Genomic DNA, 20,484 nt, shown 5'->3' on the forward strand with positions numbered 1-20,484 from the left:
TGAAATAATGTCACAGCATACAATATATGCCACTGCTTCATGGACCTAAATGAAGCATAAGAGGCCCTAAAACTCCAAATACCTCCAGTGCTTTTGTCAGAGGCAGATGTTCAGTTTCTGTTAAGCCCTAGTTGGATGGAACCCTAGAAATGCTGCTGATAAACAGCTTGTGTGATGACTGTTTTACTCCCATTTTCAAGAGAAAGATTTGTATTCACCCTGAAAAACTAGTAAAAAGGTCCTCTTGTCCTTACATGTACTTTGCGCAACAAAATGTTTTGGTTATAACAACATCTGCATCACACAACACTCATAGAGCAACAGCAGAACATTTATTTCAGAATATATATTTGTATATATAAATACTTTTTAGTTCTTCAGTATAAGTCTTTTTCTATTTCTACGGTATCCAAAAGTAAACTTTATGAATTTTGTCTGTTGGGAGCATCAGAAAGCCATGGAAAATTCCACGTGTCAACACACACATGCCAAATAAAATGATCTTGAATGTTTTCCAACAAGTCATTAAAACACGTGCAGCTGCACTTAGAAACTTTCAGAATTCAAACTCCATAACCACTGCAGGTCTTTCACAAGAACTGAACTGAATGTGAATAAATCCACATGCGTTTTTATCATCTATCTACTGAAACCTAACAGACTTGGAAGTAATTATCGCCACTGATCTGGTCACTGATCCGTCGTACCAAAAGCAGTGCTACTTCACTGCTTTATCAGCCAACTGCCCACTGTAAAGTCCAAAGTTCAAAGGGAAGATAAGTCATCATTAGTACAGACATTCTTGATCTCCAAAAAATGAATCCTAATGGACTTGGTGTTTCACTTGACTTTTTTCTCTTGCTTTGACATAAAGATGACAAAGAACATGAATTCTTAACAATCTCTATGTTTTCTCCGAGCAGCTTGACATTTGTGGTCTGACGACTTTGACTCACTCTTTAAATCTTCTAGATGGATTGGTACAAGATGTTATACAACAACTCATGGTTGCTTTTGGATTTTATTGGTTTTGATGATGCGCTCACTCTTGTTCAAGCAATATGGTTGACATTTGTGGTTTACTTTGTATAAACTGCTGTCACTTGCAAAAAAGCAGAGTTCTGACAGGGGATGACTACATCAAATAAATCAGTTTTTCACAATAACTTGATGTTTATAAATACATCTTTGTTGGAGTGTAAATCTGATTTGAATTAAATCAGAGCATAAGTGCTGTTTAAATCAGAAGCTCTAAGAGGCCTCTGTCGTGCTTTCAAATGCAATTTAATGTTAGGATCTGTTGGTTTTCTGGTTTTTCTCTTGGTTTTCCTCCTGCTCCTGGCTTCCATAGGCATGGCTCCTGGAGTGGCTGATTCACCTGTGATGGTCTGATTGCCTCCTGCTCTTAAACCTTGGTCTGTTCTCCAGCTGGTGCCAGTTTGTCTGCTCACATGTGGTATAGTTTGGACAAACTGATGTTTGGCTCGTGTTCAGTGAAGATAATTTGTGTAAATTTTTTTGGGGTCTTTGCATCAAGAATTGGACTCAGTCAACTTCGCATCTGTTTTCACTGAGGTCTTTTCTCCTTAAGACTGGAGTCTACAGCCCAGAGCCTGGATGAGGAGCATTTCTCAGTTTTCAGTCATCACTTACCTTTTTTCAGACTGCTCTGTACTACCAACTTCTCTCGAGGATTACCAACTCGCATTTACAAGGGAGACCGAGCCTGGTCAATAAACATTTTTTGACTTGGATGCAAGACTTGCACCTGGAGATTTCCATCTACGCTTCCTCTCCGCAGACCATCTCATCCCCGCAGTTATTGTCTGACCTACCTGCACTTTGGACCGACACCAACGCATTTATTTTGTCAAACATTATTCAGAAGTCATTTGAGTCGGTCACTGATTGGGGTCCTGCCATTGAAGGAACCCTAACATTTTAACCTGGTTATAGTCAGACAGCCATGTATTTGTGGCTATGAAGACAGTATTATCAGCAGATTATTGGGAATTTTATTGTTATGGGGCAAGAGGTTTGGACAAAGGCTTACTGTAGTGAAGTTTCTATACACTAAAACCTCAAGCCAAGATCTCGATCCTTGCACAAAAATATGTCAAAGCTCAATCTATCTGACCATAATGTCATCTTATTAGAAAGGCATTGAAGATGTACAGCACATGGGTTCAAAGAAGAAGAAAAGGAAAGGCAGTTAATGTGGAGGAAATTAGAATTTTACACTTGAATTGATTGCATCTAACAGATGTGGCTGTTATTGTAGGACCGTCTCTGACCTGCTTTCTTATCATAGGAATGCTGTAAAATCAGTTGGCAGATACATGTAGAAGATGAAGGCTTTTCCAAAGCAATCTATCAGAAAGGAATAATTGGTATTTGTTGTGACTCTAAGTCTAGTCTCCAGGCTGCTTAATTTCACTGTTAACAGTAAAAGTGGATGCATCATCTTAACCAATTTTATTTTATCTTATTTTTTGCAATAATATAGCTAGTGATTAGATGCTGTTTCTTAGCAAATGGTGCTTAACTTTCATTACAGGTTTCAGCCATTGACTATTTTTTACTCTTGGCCAATATTCCTTGCAGGAATCTGTGGTTGCCACTGGTCCATCCCCTCATCTCTGGGCGATACATAGCAGGAGCCTCGTTTGGCTCCATCCCCCGGCCAGGAAGCTGCTGTCCTCCCCTTCTTTCCTCTTAATTTCCAGGCTGTGAGCATACTCCACATCCACTGCGCTATGAATCCTCTACATACAGCCTTAGCAGGGAATATGCCTCCCAAAGAACCTTTGCCCCTGATTTTACTCCCTTTAGCCTCCTCTCTCTTAGAACCAAAATTTAAACATAAGAAGATATGCCTTCTTGGCTTCCATCCTATCGATCAAGTCCACCCTCAGAGGCGTTTGGGTGGAAGAGGATAAACACAGCTGGTGTTTTGCCTTGTCAACCTTGTGTTTTTTTTTTATTTTTATTTTTTTAAACCTTCTCAAGGATGTTGCTCTTGCACATGATTTCTTCCTCATCTGATGATGGTGTGCGGTGACTTTTTTTGATTTGTACATCTGTCCTGGTCCAACATATTCTCTGTTGTCTTAATGCCACGAGATTGGATATGGTATGACTCTTACTTTTACCACTGGGAAATATCCCACGTTAGAGCTGCAACCAAGAGTCAAGAAAATCAGTTCAGTGATCCAAATGAACGGAAATGAATAACATCAATGATATGACATACTGATTTAAAACGCACTTGAAAATAAAGAAAAAACTCAACAAAAGTTTTAAAATGTGCTTTAGATATGTTAAATGCCCCAGATAGACAGAAACAACCACTATGTGGATGACAGCCAGGTTGAAAAGAACAAACATTGCATATTAAAAGAGCTGATGACCAAACAAACAAAAGTAAATAAGAAGTTCTAAGTGCTTTTGCTTAAAAGTCAGAGGCTACGGAGATGAATTATCTGCAGTCGTATCCTTATGACACCTTGGCTGGATCAGTCTGTTGCTGGTGCAGCTGCTTGGCGCTCACTGTTACCCATGTCAAAACTAACTTATCATAATTCGGCCAAATCTGGCCAATACTGTTAATGTGCTTACCCAAGTTAGGTCCATCTAATTACCTTGGGTCACATCTGGCCCACATAAGGATTGCCTTACATGATGAATTAATTTCTATTTGGTGACTTTAATTATACGTCAGATTGTGATTAAAAATATTATTCCACAGCAGCCTCAGTTATACTTTGTGTTTAGCTCTGATTAGCAAAAGTTTGCATGCAAAAGTAAAGCTAGTACAACTTGAACACACACCTACTGTCAGGGTGAATATGCTTGTGTGAAATGAGCTCTTCAAATGAAAACCTTCAGTCACATCGGACAAAGGGTTTGACGTAAAAAAAACAAGAAACATTAAACAGATTTTAAATTGCACCATCCTGCTCAGTAACTGCTGCCAAACCACTCAGAGAAATTCTTATGATGATGCTCTACAACGTAATGTAGGCCCATTGCTGTTTTATTTGGTTCACTTTTTCTTTTTCTTTTTTTTTGACATGAGAGCCATGATAGTGAATCCCTGGCTGGGTTCCCTTGGGAGCTGGTTTGATTTCTGTCCAAGAAGAAGGCAACTCCCAGTGAGAAAACAAAGACTGTTTGTCAGAAAGATGAGGAGGAATCTGTGGTGGTGGTGTGTAGTCAGCCAATGTAGACTGGAATAGTTAAAGCTTCACCACCAGGGTAAATCTATAGGCTTTATGTATTAGTCTGAAACCTCAGTAATCGCAGTGTTGACGGTTGTACAGTTTTTCTTTCTCTCTTGTGACGCACTGTAATTCTGGGAAGAGAGGATTCAGAGCCAGCAACATGGCGGTGTGCATGTATGCTTTATAAAAAGTCATTGTCATGTGACGTAAAACACAATTTTTGTTGTGACTGTGTTCCACTGTGCAGTGTGTTTTTCACTTAAAATCCTACTCCAACAGCGGGCGCTGATTTAAAAAAACAAAACAAAAAACATATGATGTTTACTGTACATCTTCATAACCAGCTTTAATCTTCAGCTGCACATTGTGTTTGATGATGGATGATGTTTTCCCAAGGAACACCCTTTGTAATAATTACTGATACGCAGTCATATTAAGGCCAAAAATGTACTCTTTTTAATCGTGCGCTGTGATGAGTGCCTTTTTTATGCTGCGTTTATTTGGAACATTAGTTGCAAACGCCCTTGGAAGTGAATGCTTCGAAACACAAGATGAAATATAGGAGGTGACTGGTAGAGGCAGTGTGGGGACACATTTCCAATACGGTTGATCTCGCCCTCTAAATCGACAACTACTGTGCCATAGTTGTCACTGTTTCTGTGGTGATCTTATCAACAACCTAATATTAACCTAATTTGTTGTCTCCGTGTTTGATATTTTACATCCTACAAATCCAGAAGTTCTGCCCAGTCTGACTTTGCTGGTGCACGAGGGCTGTGTAACGTAGGTTTGTCGTCTGCACCAGTCCATAAAGGTCCACTGGTTCCTCTGGGGCCAATACAGATATTTTCAACCATGTAAACTGAGCACAACGACCATGCATGTGCCTGGATCATTTTCCATTCATTAAAAGAACATAGCACACAAAGAAGACAAGGAGCAGAGCAATCAGCATGAATGTTTGTCCTAAGGAGGGATTTTGCGGAGACATCCACACCTCTATGTGTACCGTAGATTGATTGACACTCTGCTTTTCCATGGGAAGCTTCAGTGCTTGTGACCCAAATGATAATATGAATAGAAACGCATGTCTTCAAAATCCCAGTTGGTTTGCACAAGTGGAAATGGAAACTTTGTAACCTTGTACCCAGGCACATGCCTATGAGGGAGCTGGTTGCCTGTGTGGGCACAAAAACAACAAGCAAGTATTTATCTGGCTCACTGAAGCTGTTCTGAAGCACACAGATACTTTATAGCATGGATATTAGCATTATAACATGCGCACAATGTTTATGTTGTTATGGTGATATTTACGTGGTATGTCGTTTTGATTTTGTGCATGATGATGAATTATGAGAGGGGCAAAAAAGTGCATTTTAGGCTTCTTATGAAAAACAATGAAGCTGACATTCGAGACTGAACCAGTGGTTTGTGAAATGAGTGCTGTACCAAATGATTTGTACAAAGTGAGGTGCTGTAAGTTTCACTTATACCTGACAACAAAGACTCAACAGGATGAAATTAGGTCAAATTTTTGGAATGTATGAAAATGATATGGTACCTAAAAGTAGTGTGCTGTGATGTGAAAGTCAGAATTCTTCTTGCTTAATGATGCAGAGATGCAAAGCTTTAAAAGGGTAGGAGCACTTCTCAACTGTCATGGAGAAGATGGTGAGTACAGGGAACAGAAGGCAGCATGGATAGCTTTGAGCCTGGTAAGGTGGACTCTCTCCTTATTGTGATATAACGGGACTCCAGTTGCCTTGCAAGGTAACATCAGACCAGTACGTCTGAGAAATTTGGAAATCACCAATAATTTGTTATTTTGTCATACTCAAGTACGAACGTCCACTGTGCCTACCATGGAATGGGCACATACATCATAACATGTTGGGAAATTACACTGTAAGCCACAGGTTGTATTATTAAGTGTTACCAAAATTAGATGATAGATAAAACTGAAAATGATTTAAATACTAATAACACTCACAGAACAAACACCAGTCCAAACAAATCACCGAAATGTATTCTGGAGGGACTTGGACTTGGAGGGAATTAGAGGGAATTAGTGAACTGTTCAGCCAAGATTAGTCAGACACACGCTCATCAGCGCACAGCCGCTTTCCAATTAGATTGTCTGGATTGGATGTTAGTCATGACTCAAAGAGTGGCGCACACCAGACCGTGTAGTCACGTCACTCAAAATTACAAATGTTTACCTCTCTGAAGGGTTTAATTGTCTTGGAACCATTAATGTTTAAAATGGCAAAGACAGCAGCAGACATGGACTTATTTCATTAGTAAGGGAAAAATCCAACTTCTTGTTTACACAGTGAAAAAAATATTAGACTTATATCATGGTGGCATGACAGAAGAAGACCCTATCCTTTAAGATTCATCCTTTGGCTACAATGGGCTATGACCACCAATGGCTGTGGACCAGTAGATGAAACTGCTTTCTTCTAATACAAGTTGCACAGCATCTGGGCCTAGATCTGCACCAAACCCGATAATGAGCTGTAGTAAAAATTAGTGTTGTTTGTGAGGCCCTTTTTTTATTTTTGTAACACGGAGAGACAGAAAAGTATAACAACGTCGGCTGTTAAATCTCAAAATATTTATTTATAGAATACGCGACATGTAAATTGTTCCACTATTGGTTTGTATAATGACTGAGCCCTTTCATGTCTTTCCTCACAGGAGTCTCATTAGCCCAGTATTTGCCTGATGATGGTTTCATGAAACACTGCGAAACGATTACATAAACCTTTTGTCAGTAAAACAGTAAAGATCGAGAGCCTCATTGTGGATGTTTTAACAAAGAGCTCACTCATAGCTCCGTTTTGCTTTATAGTATCGCACAGTGGAGCCGACACATAATCACATACTAGTAATGGATGACTGCCTCTTTTGTGCCTCCTCTGCTGCTTATTTCCCTGCATGTTGAACATATAAATCCAATGGGGAGCAGAATTTGTCGGCACTTTGTTCTGAGTGGAAAAGCACGACAAGTGGAAAGTTCAGTAGAAGTAAACAAGCATTTAGTGCCAGTGGTATTGTCTGTTTAAATAGCTCCACCATTAAAGGGTTTGTGTAAGAACTCAGTGTGCCACAGAAGAAAAGAGAAGATACTTCGGAAAATCTTTGGTCTGTTGAAGTTGTCGTCTTAGGAAAGGCTCTTAGAGTTTGGATAAAACTGACAGTGGCGCTCTGGTTAAATAGTTTGTGCTGTCAGTTTAAATACATGAAAGCAATGATCAAAACAATGAATAATCATTTATCCTCAGCAAATCCAGGAACAGGGTGCATAATCTAAATGGGACTAAAAAAGGCCTGGATTTGGTATCTTTACAACTGTTTTAATAGTTGAATTACATTGATTTGATCTTAAAGTCAGACAGATAACATTTCTGGTTTATCTGCACTGTACAATCACTTCAACTCACCAAATGGTAAAGTTCCTTTTGTGCTGTCTTCCACAAGGTTGTTACTAAGAACACTTGAACTGGTTTATATTCTTTCAGAAAAAAATACTGAAACCAATAGAGGAGTTCAGCATTGTGTATAAATATATGCTATGAAAATAGACTGAATTTGATGAATCTATAATAAATGCACTTCAAAGGGTAACATGTTTATCACATTTAAACTGATTCTTTCCAGGTGTTTTGACAGAACAGCATATTGTCATTCAATTTAGCTTCATCTTTATGTTATACAGAATAACTCAACTAACCAAAAATATGTGTTGGATCTTGAAAGAGGCGATAAATGGCTCCCTCCAAATCTGCTTGTCTCTGTGAAACTCTTTCAGGAGTGTAGAACAGAGCTATAGTTGCTCGGTCTCCACCAGGTATAGAAAACTATCCTCTCCCACCTCCATTTCTGAGAAAAAATTATTCCCTACCTGTAACTGTAACTTCTCAACTTAATGTGGGAGCCATCAATTATCAGGCATTCAACAGAGCACGCAGCGCATATGCGATGTATCCGTCACACTTGATTCCCAAATGATTGAGCTTAAGCAGATTATATAATACATGGCGTCAAAAAGGCTTTTTCTCATTTGTTTCAATTAAGCATGACTAAAAGTAGGTAAATTAAACCTAATTGCATGATTTAGTGAAAAGATGTACACTTTGTGAGCCTTTGCTTTCAGTATCTGGTTTGACTGCCTCCTGCAGCAAAAACTTCACTTAAATGAGTAACTGTTGATCTGTCCTGCACATCACCTTAGAGGAGTCTTATCCCATTTCTCATTTTAAGTAAGGACTTTTACAAGACATTATCAAAGTATTTACTCATTCTATTATAGCTATTTTTTGGTAAGACCACTTATGTGTGTGTGTGTCGACTCCACTTTTGAGATTTAGTTTGTGGACATATGAGCTGATGTTTTTCTTTGGAATTCCCTGGTATGAGACAGAATCGCTTGTTCCATCAATGAATACAAGCTTCTCCTGGACTGGAAGCCGCAAAAAACAGGCAAAACCCTGATACTCTGACCACCGTGTGTCTTCCTGCAGAAATACAGTATCTCTCTTTTATATCTTAAACATAAAACATTTAAAATTCTTCTTTGGCCTCGTCTGACCACAGAAAACAACAGCATTCTGGCTTGTTCATGTGATCTTTAGCAAGTTGCATACATACAGATATGTTTGCTTCACATTTGCTTTCTTCTTGCAGTTCTATGATCCAGATCGTTGTTGTTCATTGCTCTCCTGATGGTGGACTTATACACCTCTATCTTTGAGTGATCTTTGTTGGTCGACCACACCTGGGGAAGGGAACATTATTCTCAGCTTAACAGATAGGCATCTGAGCAAAACCAATGACATATAAGTCCCACTCTTAGTTACTGCTGCCATTTTAAAGTCTAATGGCAGAAGGGTTAATGTGATAAAGGAATTTGGGGATCTGTTTGCTTTCCTTGAGGGGGCCAAATAGCGCCGTCCAGAGGGCATTAAGGAGAATTCATGGGAAAGAATGTGGTCACGTTGACTAATAATGACTAATAATAGTTCCTTTGACCTTCTGGACCATCTGTTTTCTTAAGTCGGTCAGCTGAACACCAACAATCATGGAGCAGATCTTCACAGTGTTTCCCAGGCTGTTCTTGTGTTTCACAGACAACCCATAAACCAGCAAATAAAAGAAAATGTTAAGAGTTTCCATTAAAGAATGACTGACGTTACATAAAGTAATCCCTAATACATTAAAAGAGTTCAGATTCCCAAAGCTCACAGCTGATTTTCATCTCAGTAATTTACGAAACCTGAATCTACCTGCATCTTCAAATGAACTGCTCCGTCCATGATGTTAACACCCCAGTATGAACAAACTTCTGACAGCCAACATAAAGCTCAACGCTCAGCCATATACCATAAGAACCCATTAAAGTTACAAGTATGAATTAGAACTTCTAGATATAAGTGTTTTTTTTTTTTTTTGCTCTCCTTAGTGAGAAGCATTATTTACAGAGCGGTTCCATAATGATACAAACAAAGAGCTTTCATTTTACCCAAATGCTCCACAGCGGTATGGTTTTAATTAACATCTATTGCCAGGTCCGTTTCATCAATTGGAGTTGTTAATGTCCTGAGGCCACTTTTCCCACATTGTTTTTGTCATTTGCTCTCATGCTGGCACTGACGACTCATGCCAAAACAAATGTCAGCCTCAGCGTCACGGCCCATGTTGAACCGTGGGGTGGCGAGTTTGTTGCATCACACTCTGAAAATGCCTTAAGTTGCCTTCTACGCAGAGGTAAAAAAGGGGTTCTGGGAAAGGTTTGGTTCCCAGAAAGATAAGTTGAGTGTCGGTGGTCTTTTTCCCCCAAAACTTTGAGCAGCCAACTGACAGGTGCCTAAAGAAAACTACCATTGTTTTATGAGGAATTGATCAGACAATTCATAGATTTTTCTCAAACATTTGTAAAAAGTGAGACTCCGGGGTCAGTTTGTGGGTCACCGTAAAGTTGTTAGAAAAACTTTTTTCTCTAATTTGGGCTGATGTTGACACTGCATTTATTTTGGCACTTTGCATTCAGACAGCTGTGATGAATGTATGTTGTATTTGTTTAGTCTATGTAATTATGCAAGATTTTGTTTTTCACTCTATAGGAATGTTTCTCTAGCAGTATCTGGACTTGATTTGACATGTACTGTTTCTTGTTAAAAGGCTCCTTTAACATGCTATCATAGTATAAAACACAAACCAGAAGTGTTTCGTGTTTTCCACATTCTGTAACATTATAGACAATAATTATGATAGTGGGTGGATGGCTGTGTTTGTAAGTAGAGCTATAATTGACATCAAGTTCAGACACCAGCCTGAGACAGGAAATAGCTAAACAAAACAAAATGAAAAACTAAAAAAAAAGAAAAGAAAAATCGCTCCAAGAAACCACAAATCATATTTTGGGAGTGGTGGCTGGCTCACTCAGTCAGTGTGGCGTGGTTGCGTTAGAAGAGTGGTAAGCAGTAATAGGAGATAAAACTGCTGACAACAGTGTGAGGGCATCCCAGCAGGCCTGCTGACGCATGTCAGTTTCAAGTACAGAAGACCAGCAGATGCTTCTTCAGCCAAGATGCTTTCCTGGAACCCATGAGTTGTGCTTACTGATATATGAATCTCCATGCACTGCAGTACTTATTTCTGTTTCACAACATATCTCCCACCTTGTCTATCTGTGTGATTGACAGATTCATAAAAAATAAATTACTCAGGCACATATTAACCGATGGTCACAGTTTCTGATACAGAAATAGTTTACAGGCTTTATGTTGTTGAGTCAGTCAGCGTTTTCAATTTTTCATCATCCCCTTCTTAGCTACCACTTACAGGTCCCTTTTCCTATAGCTCCATTACAGCGCAGAGGTGACACTCTGGGTTCTGGAGGTTAACATGAACTTCAGCACAGGAAAGAGAGCAAGAGTTCAGGGTGCAGAAATATGAGATTAGGAATGAAAAAAGAGCCGGAGTTTGGGGCAGATATGAAGGAACAGAACTTATACAGCGGGGTTGAGGGATTCAGCTTTGCGTTAAGGCGAATTAACAAACTCGACCCTGGTGAGTATGTCACTCCAGATTGAAATGAGTTCATAGAAATATTCAATGAATCTGAGCGTACACCTCAGTTTTAAGAAACAAATACAGTCAAACTGCGTATTTTTGCATCTTTATTCAACACACCCCATTAACTGTAACCCCCAATATTTACCCATATGTTTGTTTTAGTACCTAAACCAAATCAAACAAGCTAAATGAATGGAAACGAAACAACGAAAAAATGTCTCAGACTAGTCTGTTTGGCCTTACAGAATGACTCGGCTACTACATCCACACGAAGGATAAAACTGTTGTTTATGATGGTACATTTGCATTATAAAAAGAATGTTTTCTAGCCCTAAACAAGGTTGTTTTCTTACTCTGTTGAAGCAGTAGAGTTTATTCGTGATATCTTGATGTTTACATGTAATGAATGAAAATAAATAGAATGACATCCATGACTGCTGCGTTCTAAAAAGAATGTAATTGCATTGTCAGATCCCAACCAGGAAGTGAGAAAAGTGTTGTAAAGTGTAAAATATTGTTGTATTTTTGACAGAACATACAGTATGTATATTGGTCAGGGCCTCACATCAAGGACCATGATTGACAGAGCTTCACTAAACTGCAAATCCATCCCTACTCCTTCCTCCTAATGAGGACACATGTGTCTTCGTACATGAAAAAGATGAGAACGGCATGTTCTCTGATGGGGAAACGTTCATATGAGTCGCATTTCCCCTGTGTTGTTTGAAGGGGGAAATGCAATGCTCTGCAATGTATTTATTGATGGAGTCCATTAAAACAGCCTTAGATCTTGATCTGCCTGTCTCCAGTGCACTGTCTGCATTTGGGTCCTCGTGTAAACCACAACCACATAACAACATCACAGCACACTCTGTCTCCTCATATCCCGTGTTTTGGAAAAAAAAAAAAAAAAAAAAAAGGGATTATGCAACACAGTAGTAAAAAGATGAGTGTGAAGGCGATCGAAAGAACATGATGTTGCTGCATTTTCCCAACATTTTGATTAGGATTTTTTTTGCCAAGATTCAAATGACTTTGCAAGATATTTTTGTGGTCTTTTACTTACACTTTACAACATCCCGTTAGTATACATCTCCGAAGTACTTAAAGAGAACCCGACATCTTTTCGGTTCTTTAAGATGTGAAAGACCTGGGGGGCAGCTGACGTTGGCGGCATTGTATGTGGCTGACAGGTGATGCTTAAGACGTCCACATCTATCCAGAGAGATGGTTTATCCTGTATAATATTGATGGGTTCTTTCACCTCCCTCTCAGATATTTTGTCCTCTCTGTCAAAAATACCCACATAACCCACATAAGGAGACTAATAACCTCGACTCTATTATTCCTTTCTGAGGTAGAGTTAATAGCAAAAAACAGGTGTACTTTGATTTACAAATGGGCTGGATTTCATGACAACAAAACCTTTTTTTTTTTTTGCTCAGCCTCACAGACATGTGACAGTTTTTTTTTTTTTTTTTGGTTTAATCTCTTCCTGTTTAGATTTGAAAGGTTTTTCTCTTGTGCCTCCCAATTAGTGTTGTTTCCTGTCTTTAGTTTTCACACCTGTGTTCATTCTGTTGATTGCTCTGCACCTTTCCAGTGCATTTTGGATCGGAAGCTTTTTCTGCTGTCCACCTTTGCTTCTTACCTTCTCACGGTGAGGTCACAGAAATTTATATGAAGTAACTGTGAGCATTTGCTTTGGACTAATCTGTTAAGTGTGAACAAATCACATAAAACTGCAATAAGTTAAAAAATTGTATTGGTGAACAAAAAGACATCTGGACACATATTGTATCAATCAATACTTTAAAGACTCTTTAAGCGTTATGTGATTAGTACTAAAAGTATTACCCACATTTTTACTGGCTTCTTTTTAGTGAAATACAATGTTAACAGTTTGATTTTGAAATATGTAAAAAAAAAAACAACCACAGTTGGCAATATGAACACTACCTCATCAAAAACATTTATGACCTGTTAAAAGATGACGAGATTAGGGTTAGAAAAATAATGAAAAATGAATATAGTGATATGTCCAATCCAAATACAGACGCCATGAAACAAAAACTGACTCCACCACATGTAAAAATGTTTTGATGATGTGACACAGAAGATGAGTCACACCGACAGCTTCTTAAGCTTCTTGAAGGTGCCTAGTTTCAAGGCCCACATGGAAAAATGTCCGACTGAAAAACATTCAACCTCGTGGAAAACGTTTGTTCCTCAACGGAGACAAAATGTCAACCAAGTTCTGTACAAGCTACATGGTGCACAGAAAGTGTCGTAGCCCATCTGCAACACACACTATTTACTTAATATCAGGGGATAAATACGATCAAGGTGAAGTAGGCTGTACTCTACCAAGTCTTACTTGTCTTCTATTTCTGTTTCTAGGTGTTCAAAAATCATTGGTCACCATCTGATGCTGGCAGGAAGTGTTGAAAGGAGGTAGGCAGTTAAATCTGGTTGTAGAGCGTGTGTGTTTGAGGACAGAGTAATCAGAGGAGAACCAGATCCAGCCAAAGGTACTGTGGGTTGTTTTTTTGATGGAAGTTAATGGGAATTTAGTGTGAGAGCAGTAATAAGGTGAACTATTTCATTGCTACATGACCGTTTAATCATTGCAACTGATCACACGTTTTCATAAGTGCTATGATTGACAAAGATTTCTAGGATCACTGAAAATGTGATCATTTTCTCGAAGGTTGACAGGGGGAAGACATTCATATGTTGTTTATCTCACTACAGGCTTAATCTTCTCTTGAGTTTTCCATCTGCACACTCCAACGAGCCCACACTACAACACTTTATTCTTCACTCTGTCATACCTGTCACTGAGGAACAGCCAGTGCCAATGAACAGACTGGAAGCCCTCTTAGACTAAGATATAAATCAACATGATGCATGGATTTTTTTTGGAAACTAATGCACATTTTGGAAGATATTATACGTCATAAAACACAAGCAGTACTTGATCAGATATGTGCTCCAGTTCAATGCTGCAGCTATTACGCAAAAAGTGTGGTTTTGTTTTTGCTTGTCTGCAGTGGAAAAGCCCAAACTATGAGTGGTTATGTTGTGGTTTAGTCCCACTGGAGGTTTTCTGTGTCTCTGTAAGCAGGTGCTCTGAGTGCTTGCCTGTATGACGGTGGCTAACAGCCCGAAAAGTCCACTACTTCTCAACAAACTTTGTACACCCTTGTTTGTGTGTGTGTGTGTGTGTGTGGATAGCCTTACTTTGGATATACAACTTGTTCATATATATTCTTTCCAGAAAACAGCATTGTGGAGCTCTTTGAAGGTCACAGAAAAGAAACTCAACAAACATCTTTGCCTTGTCTTTGCAAACACAGCTGCTCCAGCGTCCCTGCGTCACCCCTTTCTGTCTGAACTCATTTGCCCAGAATTCCCTTGGCCAAACAAACCATGCAGGTCAACCCAGCTGTGGCCAGTTTATGCTGAACATTGCTACACAAGCATTAGCTTAGAACTCAAAGGCTGCTCTGACAAGAGCTGGCAGACTAAAAATTTCCTCGTGCCTCAACAGCAGTGGTTTAAAATGTTACTAATTAAATGTAGTGTTGTTTTTGTTAATTCCTCTGCAACCATTGCCGAAACAATTGTGAGGAGCAGAAGATCAAAGTATTTAGAGTGCACATCCAAACACACACACATCTCATCTCGTCAGGCTCAATTCAGTTGCAGAAGCTGACAGTTAAACAGGTAAAAAAACCCAAAAACAGGTAAACTCACTTCCTTACACTTACGTTTTAGTCATAGAATGTACCCACTTCTAAATCTCCCCTTGTTTTGTTAATCACATTCACCTTTGTGATGCAAGTAACATTTACATTTATGAGGAATGCAAAGACGTGACCTGCACATTAAGGCATAAGATTTAGAGCAATAAGTTCATATAGATGCTTTCTCCTTGATGAAAAGAAAAAGAAGACATGTGACAAAGTCATATTATTACTGGCCCATTTTTTGGTTGACTAAATGTGGAAAAGGACTCACGATATCGTGTTTTTTTTTTTTGTTTTTTTTTAAGAGAGCGTTAATCCTTTAATTGATGGATTGTTTAGAAAAAGGAAGAAAAAAAAATCTAAATCATCTGGCAATTTGTGTTAATATCTGGCAGCCAGGTTGGTTATTTGACACTAATGCAACTAAAAAAATATCGCAATATCATGGATTAGACAAATTACTCTACAGTCTGCAGAGAGACAAAGACAAACACTCATCACAAGCCACAGCTGAGAGAGTGTTGAAGTAAATCATAAGAAAAAAACTACAGATGGAAAAAAACACACTTGACACAAGTATTGGCACAGCTTTGAATGATTTATGTGAATGGAAATGAATCTGGAATATTTTTCTATTAGGCTTTATCATGTTTAGTTTTTTTTGCTTATCGCTTAGTAAATTCTGACATTTTATTCATATGTTCTGATAAACATATTTTCCAAACTTCAACTTGAATTGCTGTAATTTCTGAGAATATTATGGGTTATGTGCCTGACTTTATGGGGTGTCAGTTATTCTGACGGTTACCGCAATCACACTAATGTACTTTAGAGATGTTTGCTTGAAGTATTGGTGAAAAGTTTTCTAAGCCAGGGACTCAGGACTGTGAGACTTTCATCAATGCAGCCATTTAAGGTTTATCCTTCGGGGACAGTGTAGCAGGTCACAGGTCAGAAGCTTCAAGATTACATCCAGAGCTTTGCTGTGAGTGGTTATTTAGAGTGACCTTTTCTTGGGTTATTGCTGCAACATAAATCATAGTCTCAGCAACATAAAACATGTTACGGCCAACATTCCGCCACTTTTAATAGCAATAATAGCACACACTTTTCCTCAAACTAGAAATATTTAACTGAAACAGAGAGGCCATGTTGCCTTGGTTTGTTTTGTTAAGATGTGAACTGGCAAGCCTTCAACACTAAGAAGAACTTTGTTTAACTTTATTCAGCTTACGCAGAGGCAGAAACAACTCATGAAAGAGGCTTTAAAAGTTAACCAAGGTACTTTATCCAAGACAACTGGACTTTGAGGCAGTCTAATAAATGGCTAAACAGGTTGAGTAAGAATCACTTAATGGTTGCACTTTATAGTTGACAGATCTGAGAGTGACTTAGTATAAATGCATGAAAATGTTGTGACATCCCACTTTTTGTCTGTCTCCATGCAGTTAAGTGGTAGAAAGTTTATTGGAAGGTGTAGTACACTTAAGCTTCTCCGAGTACTTGACAAGACAAAGTTTTTGTTCTTGTCCTGGTCAAGTCTACAAGCCTGGAAACAAACTAGGCCAGGTTTAAATGCACCCCTTTTTTGTTTGGATTTTACTCTAAGGAACTAAGGGTTGAAAAAAAACTTTTACACCCCTCCTTTAATAGGATGATTGATGCTAAACTGACAGCAGATCTTATCTTGCTCAATATTTCTGCCACAGATCAATTACTTGTACATCAAAAAGCAGCTTCTTCCACAAGAATTACTGTCCTCCTTTTAGAATAACATAACTATTTTGCCTAAGGTCAAACAATCGAGTTCAAACATGAAGTGCTACCTCTCCTTTCAAGATCCCTGATTGATATTCATGCCACGGTGAGAGAAACTCTCTGTGCTGCTATATTTAAGTGGAGCAGTTTTGAGTAACTAATGATAATAATAATAACTCAAAGAAGACTGCTGTCTGTCTCCTCTGCTTGAGAGAGCAGTGAACACATCTGGATGATGGACCTGACTGGATAAACAGATGTATGCTTTCTTGCTTTACTGGCAAACATAAGTGGATATTACTATATGAACAACAAGTCCGAAGTTCAAAAGTAGGACCTTTGTGTAATGTAGTTGCAGCTTAACTCTGGAAAGTGTTGAATCATTAAAATAAATATACATCCACAAGCTTTAAGTAACTACTGTTTGTGAAATATTTTCTGAACTTGACTTCTTCAAACCTGTGAGTGACCACAATAGTTTTCTGCTCGGTGAAGCTGTCTTACTTGATCTGACGTACATTGTGAACGTTGAGAAATATTTGTAGTTCTGATCAAATGAGGCTCTCTTTCAAGACTGAACTTGAAAAGAAAGCATTTCAGTATGCTGTTATCTGTTTGGCATAAATCACCTGAGTCTAATGGAACTGGTCGCATGAATTGAATTCAAACAAGTTTTAAATATATTTGAAGCAGATACGTCAGGTTGTAAATGTTTGACCAATTGTGTCTCCGTTCAGTCTTTTATGATGGTGGTGTTGAAAATTGAAGAGGTTTTGGTGTCTAAAAGTTGTATTATTTTTAACTTATGATGTTTTGTATAGTTCTATTTTTATATCTTCATGTATATTTTTTTTAATTTTTAGTGTACGGTTGTGTTTATTGCTGCTGACTTGAAGTGCAGCCTCACTTGGCCAGGACACTCTTAGAAAAGAGATTTTAAATCTCAACAGTTTTATTTTCTGGGTAAATAAAGATAAAAAAAAAAAAAAAAGCTTTGAATTTAACAACCCCCTCATTTGATTAATTCAATGTTCCCCCACTCATTCCCATCTGTCTCTCTATACTGGTGTAACCAAAACACTGTGGCATAGCTAAACTCTTCATGTCTGTTAGGTCTGTGGCCAGAACTTGAACAATATTTATTCTCCAGCAGGAATCCTTGAAGATGTTTGGTACTTTCTTGGTTAAAAAAGATGGTTTGCATTTTATTGTGCAAAAGAACAGCATTAATAAAGACATAAGCCCTGCATCTGGCCCTTCTCTTCCTTAGGTGTTGAGGATGAAACTGACTAATGGGCTTGACAGATCAATAGACAGCTTCACAGCAGGCCCCTCGATGGGAAACTGAGATTACATCATTGATGAACCTTTTACAGTAACAGTGACAGTCAGTGTAATGTGACTAAGGTAAGCTATCTCATGTTCCTGTTTCTGTGGATCTATGAGTGACAGCTGGTTCAGTAAATTTGCTCTGCTTTGTAATCTGAGGATGTTTAGTAAGCTAAAAAGGAGTGTCATCTCCAATAAGATGACAAATTTACAGTTGCTGTTAATTATGACCTACAACACAACAAATGTACAACATGTTCCAGGTACTGAACTGTACAGATAGAACTAGGAATCACAGTCAGTAGACTTGCTCCCTCAAACACAAACACACTGACAGCATCAGTCTGAGTCACTGAAAGTTTGACCTGTGTTTATGTATTTAGACTGAAGATGTCTTACTGGTATTATATATCATTTTTCAAAGAAACTTGGTCTTGTAATGTCATATCATGCTGTGCTTTTTGTGTGGTGTGAAAGAGAGGGACTTCATGGAACATTTCCAGGAGGAATGCCCATTTGCACACCTATTCAGTCATGTTTTTGTTTCCATGTTTTGTCGTACTGGATGGAATGGTTTACCTTGCAGTGTTCCCTCTCCTGCTGATGGCAAATGCAGGTCGGCAGGGAGAAAAAAAGGAAAGGTCTTAGTCTAACGTGTGAATTGAAAATCCTAATTCTTTAATCATTACATCTACAGGATTTACACAAATGACTTGCTTTTATTGAATAGATCTGCAGAGGTTTCAAATTCCGGAGCAGTGAGATGTATGCCCAGAATACAAAGAAGCAGCTAGCAACACATGGTCTCCAGGAGTTAAAGGAGACATATAATGCCCTTGTTTTCACGAGCTGACTCATTTGCCTGAGGTCTTAAGGAAATGTTTGTGAAATGCTTTGGTCAAAATAACAGAGAGACACTACAGCAATTTCTTTTTCCAGTTATTTACACCTCTGGAATCCACTCCGCCCTGATGGTGCATTCACCGACAAATAGGAAATCTAAATGTTTAACTACTGACTGGTAGGCAATTAAGGAACGCCGGCAGACGTATCAGTGGAACATTGTTAGCTTCTGCATTTCCTTGGTTGAGTGAACTGGACAACTAATTTGGTATTTGACAACAACGAGATTTGGTGTAAATCATTAAAAAAACAAAAAAAAAAACAGGAAAAAAAGAGTTTCTAATTCTCCACTACCAGGGTGCATCCAATCTGAAGTGAAAGATTGATGGAGATAATAACAAAGGGGGCTGGATAACCTTGTCGAGTGATGTAAATGTCCCCTGCAAAACTTTTTGAGCTGGTTAACTTCAGACAACCATGAATAGAACATTTAGATTTTTCCGTGATATTTCCACTTTAAAACATGCATCCGAACACCCACTTATTGAACTCTTGAATAAATCATCCTCCCAACCTGCGATTACAGCTAAAGAGTAAACTCCAAAAATATGGCCTTTTCCCACTTGCTTAGCCGACATAGAATTTTTAAACTCCATAAATGCGCTGTGTAGTTAAACTAGTGTGGAATCTTTGGAGTCAATAAGAAAACATGTAAAGATGATAAAACCAGCACAGAGGTACAACTTTTAAACTTTTACACACTGAAAAGTAATTGTGATTTTTGTTTTTTTTGCTTTTTTTGTATGTGTGTGCTGTGTCTGTAAAATATGTTTGTAATCTTTCATGAATAATCTTTATCTTTCATGAATAATCTTTATCTGTTGTGTGTTTTCCTCCACAGTTACCCATTGCAACAACAGTGTGTTGCAACAACACAACAGTTTCCTTATTAATCATTAGGGGAATTCTGGCTGGTGTACATGAGCTAATGTACTGTAAGTGATTGCTGTATCAAGACGGCAAGCCAAGTACATTCATTTCAGTAAATGCTGTGACAGAAATATAAACTCTTAGAGGATGTTCCATGTATGTGCAGCAGGATCTTTTCAAAAATCTTATAACAGTGACTGACATCATTGTATGAGATTGTAATATGTTTTGCAGTATCCACAATACTTCCCCTTATTAGCTAAAGCAAAATGCTACCTATCCAGTATGAATGGGAATGGAAAATAAGATATTAATGTCTTTCTTATTGTTCTTGTAGGAATTGAGAAATTAAGAAATGAAAGCTGGATAAAGGAGAAAGAGATTCACGGGGCAGAAAATGTTTACTGTCATGTTTATAGGGATTGTAGCACATCTCAGCATCTGGACTGATGAGCCCCTCATATCTCATCATGTCGGCCAATTGCAACTAAAAGATGAACTAATCCTCAAGGTGGATATTTTTTCCTTTTAGGAAGCTCTACAGGTCTGAATATTTGCACATGAATCAG

At 38.4% G+C, this 20,484-nt stretch overlaps 1 protein-coding gene across 1 annotated transcript in view; it reads left to right on the forward strand.

Annotated features, from left to right (window-relative positions):
• Positions 1-20,484, forward strand: part of phlpp2 (PH domain and leucine rich repeat protein phosphatase 2) — a 117,045-nt gene that overhangs the window by 87,533 nt on the left and 9,028 nt on the right. The gene's annotated exons all lie outside the window — the stretch shown is intronic.

The sequence above is a fragment of the Leuresthes tenuis genome, unplaced genomic scaffold (assembly GCF_036924035.1).
Source record: "Leuresthes tenuis unplaced genomic scaffold, fLeuTen1.0.hap1 SCAF_2, whole genome shotgun sequence".
Classification (NCBI taxonomy): domain Eukaryota; kingdom Metazoa; phylum Chordata; class Actinopteri; order Atheriniformes; family Atherinopsidae; genus Leuresthes; species Leuresthes tenuis.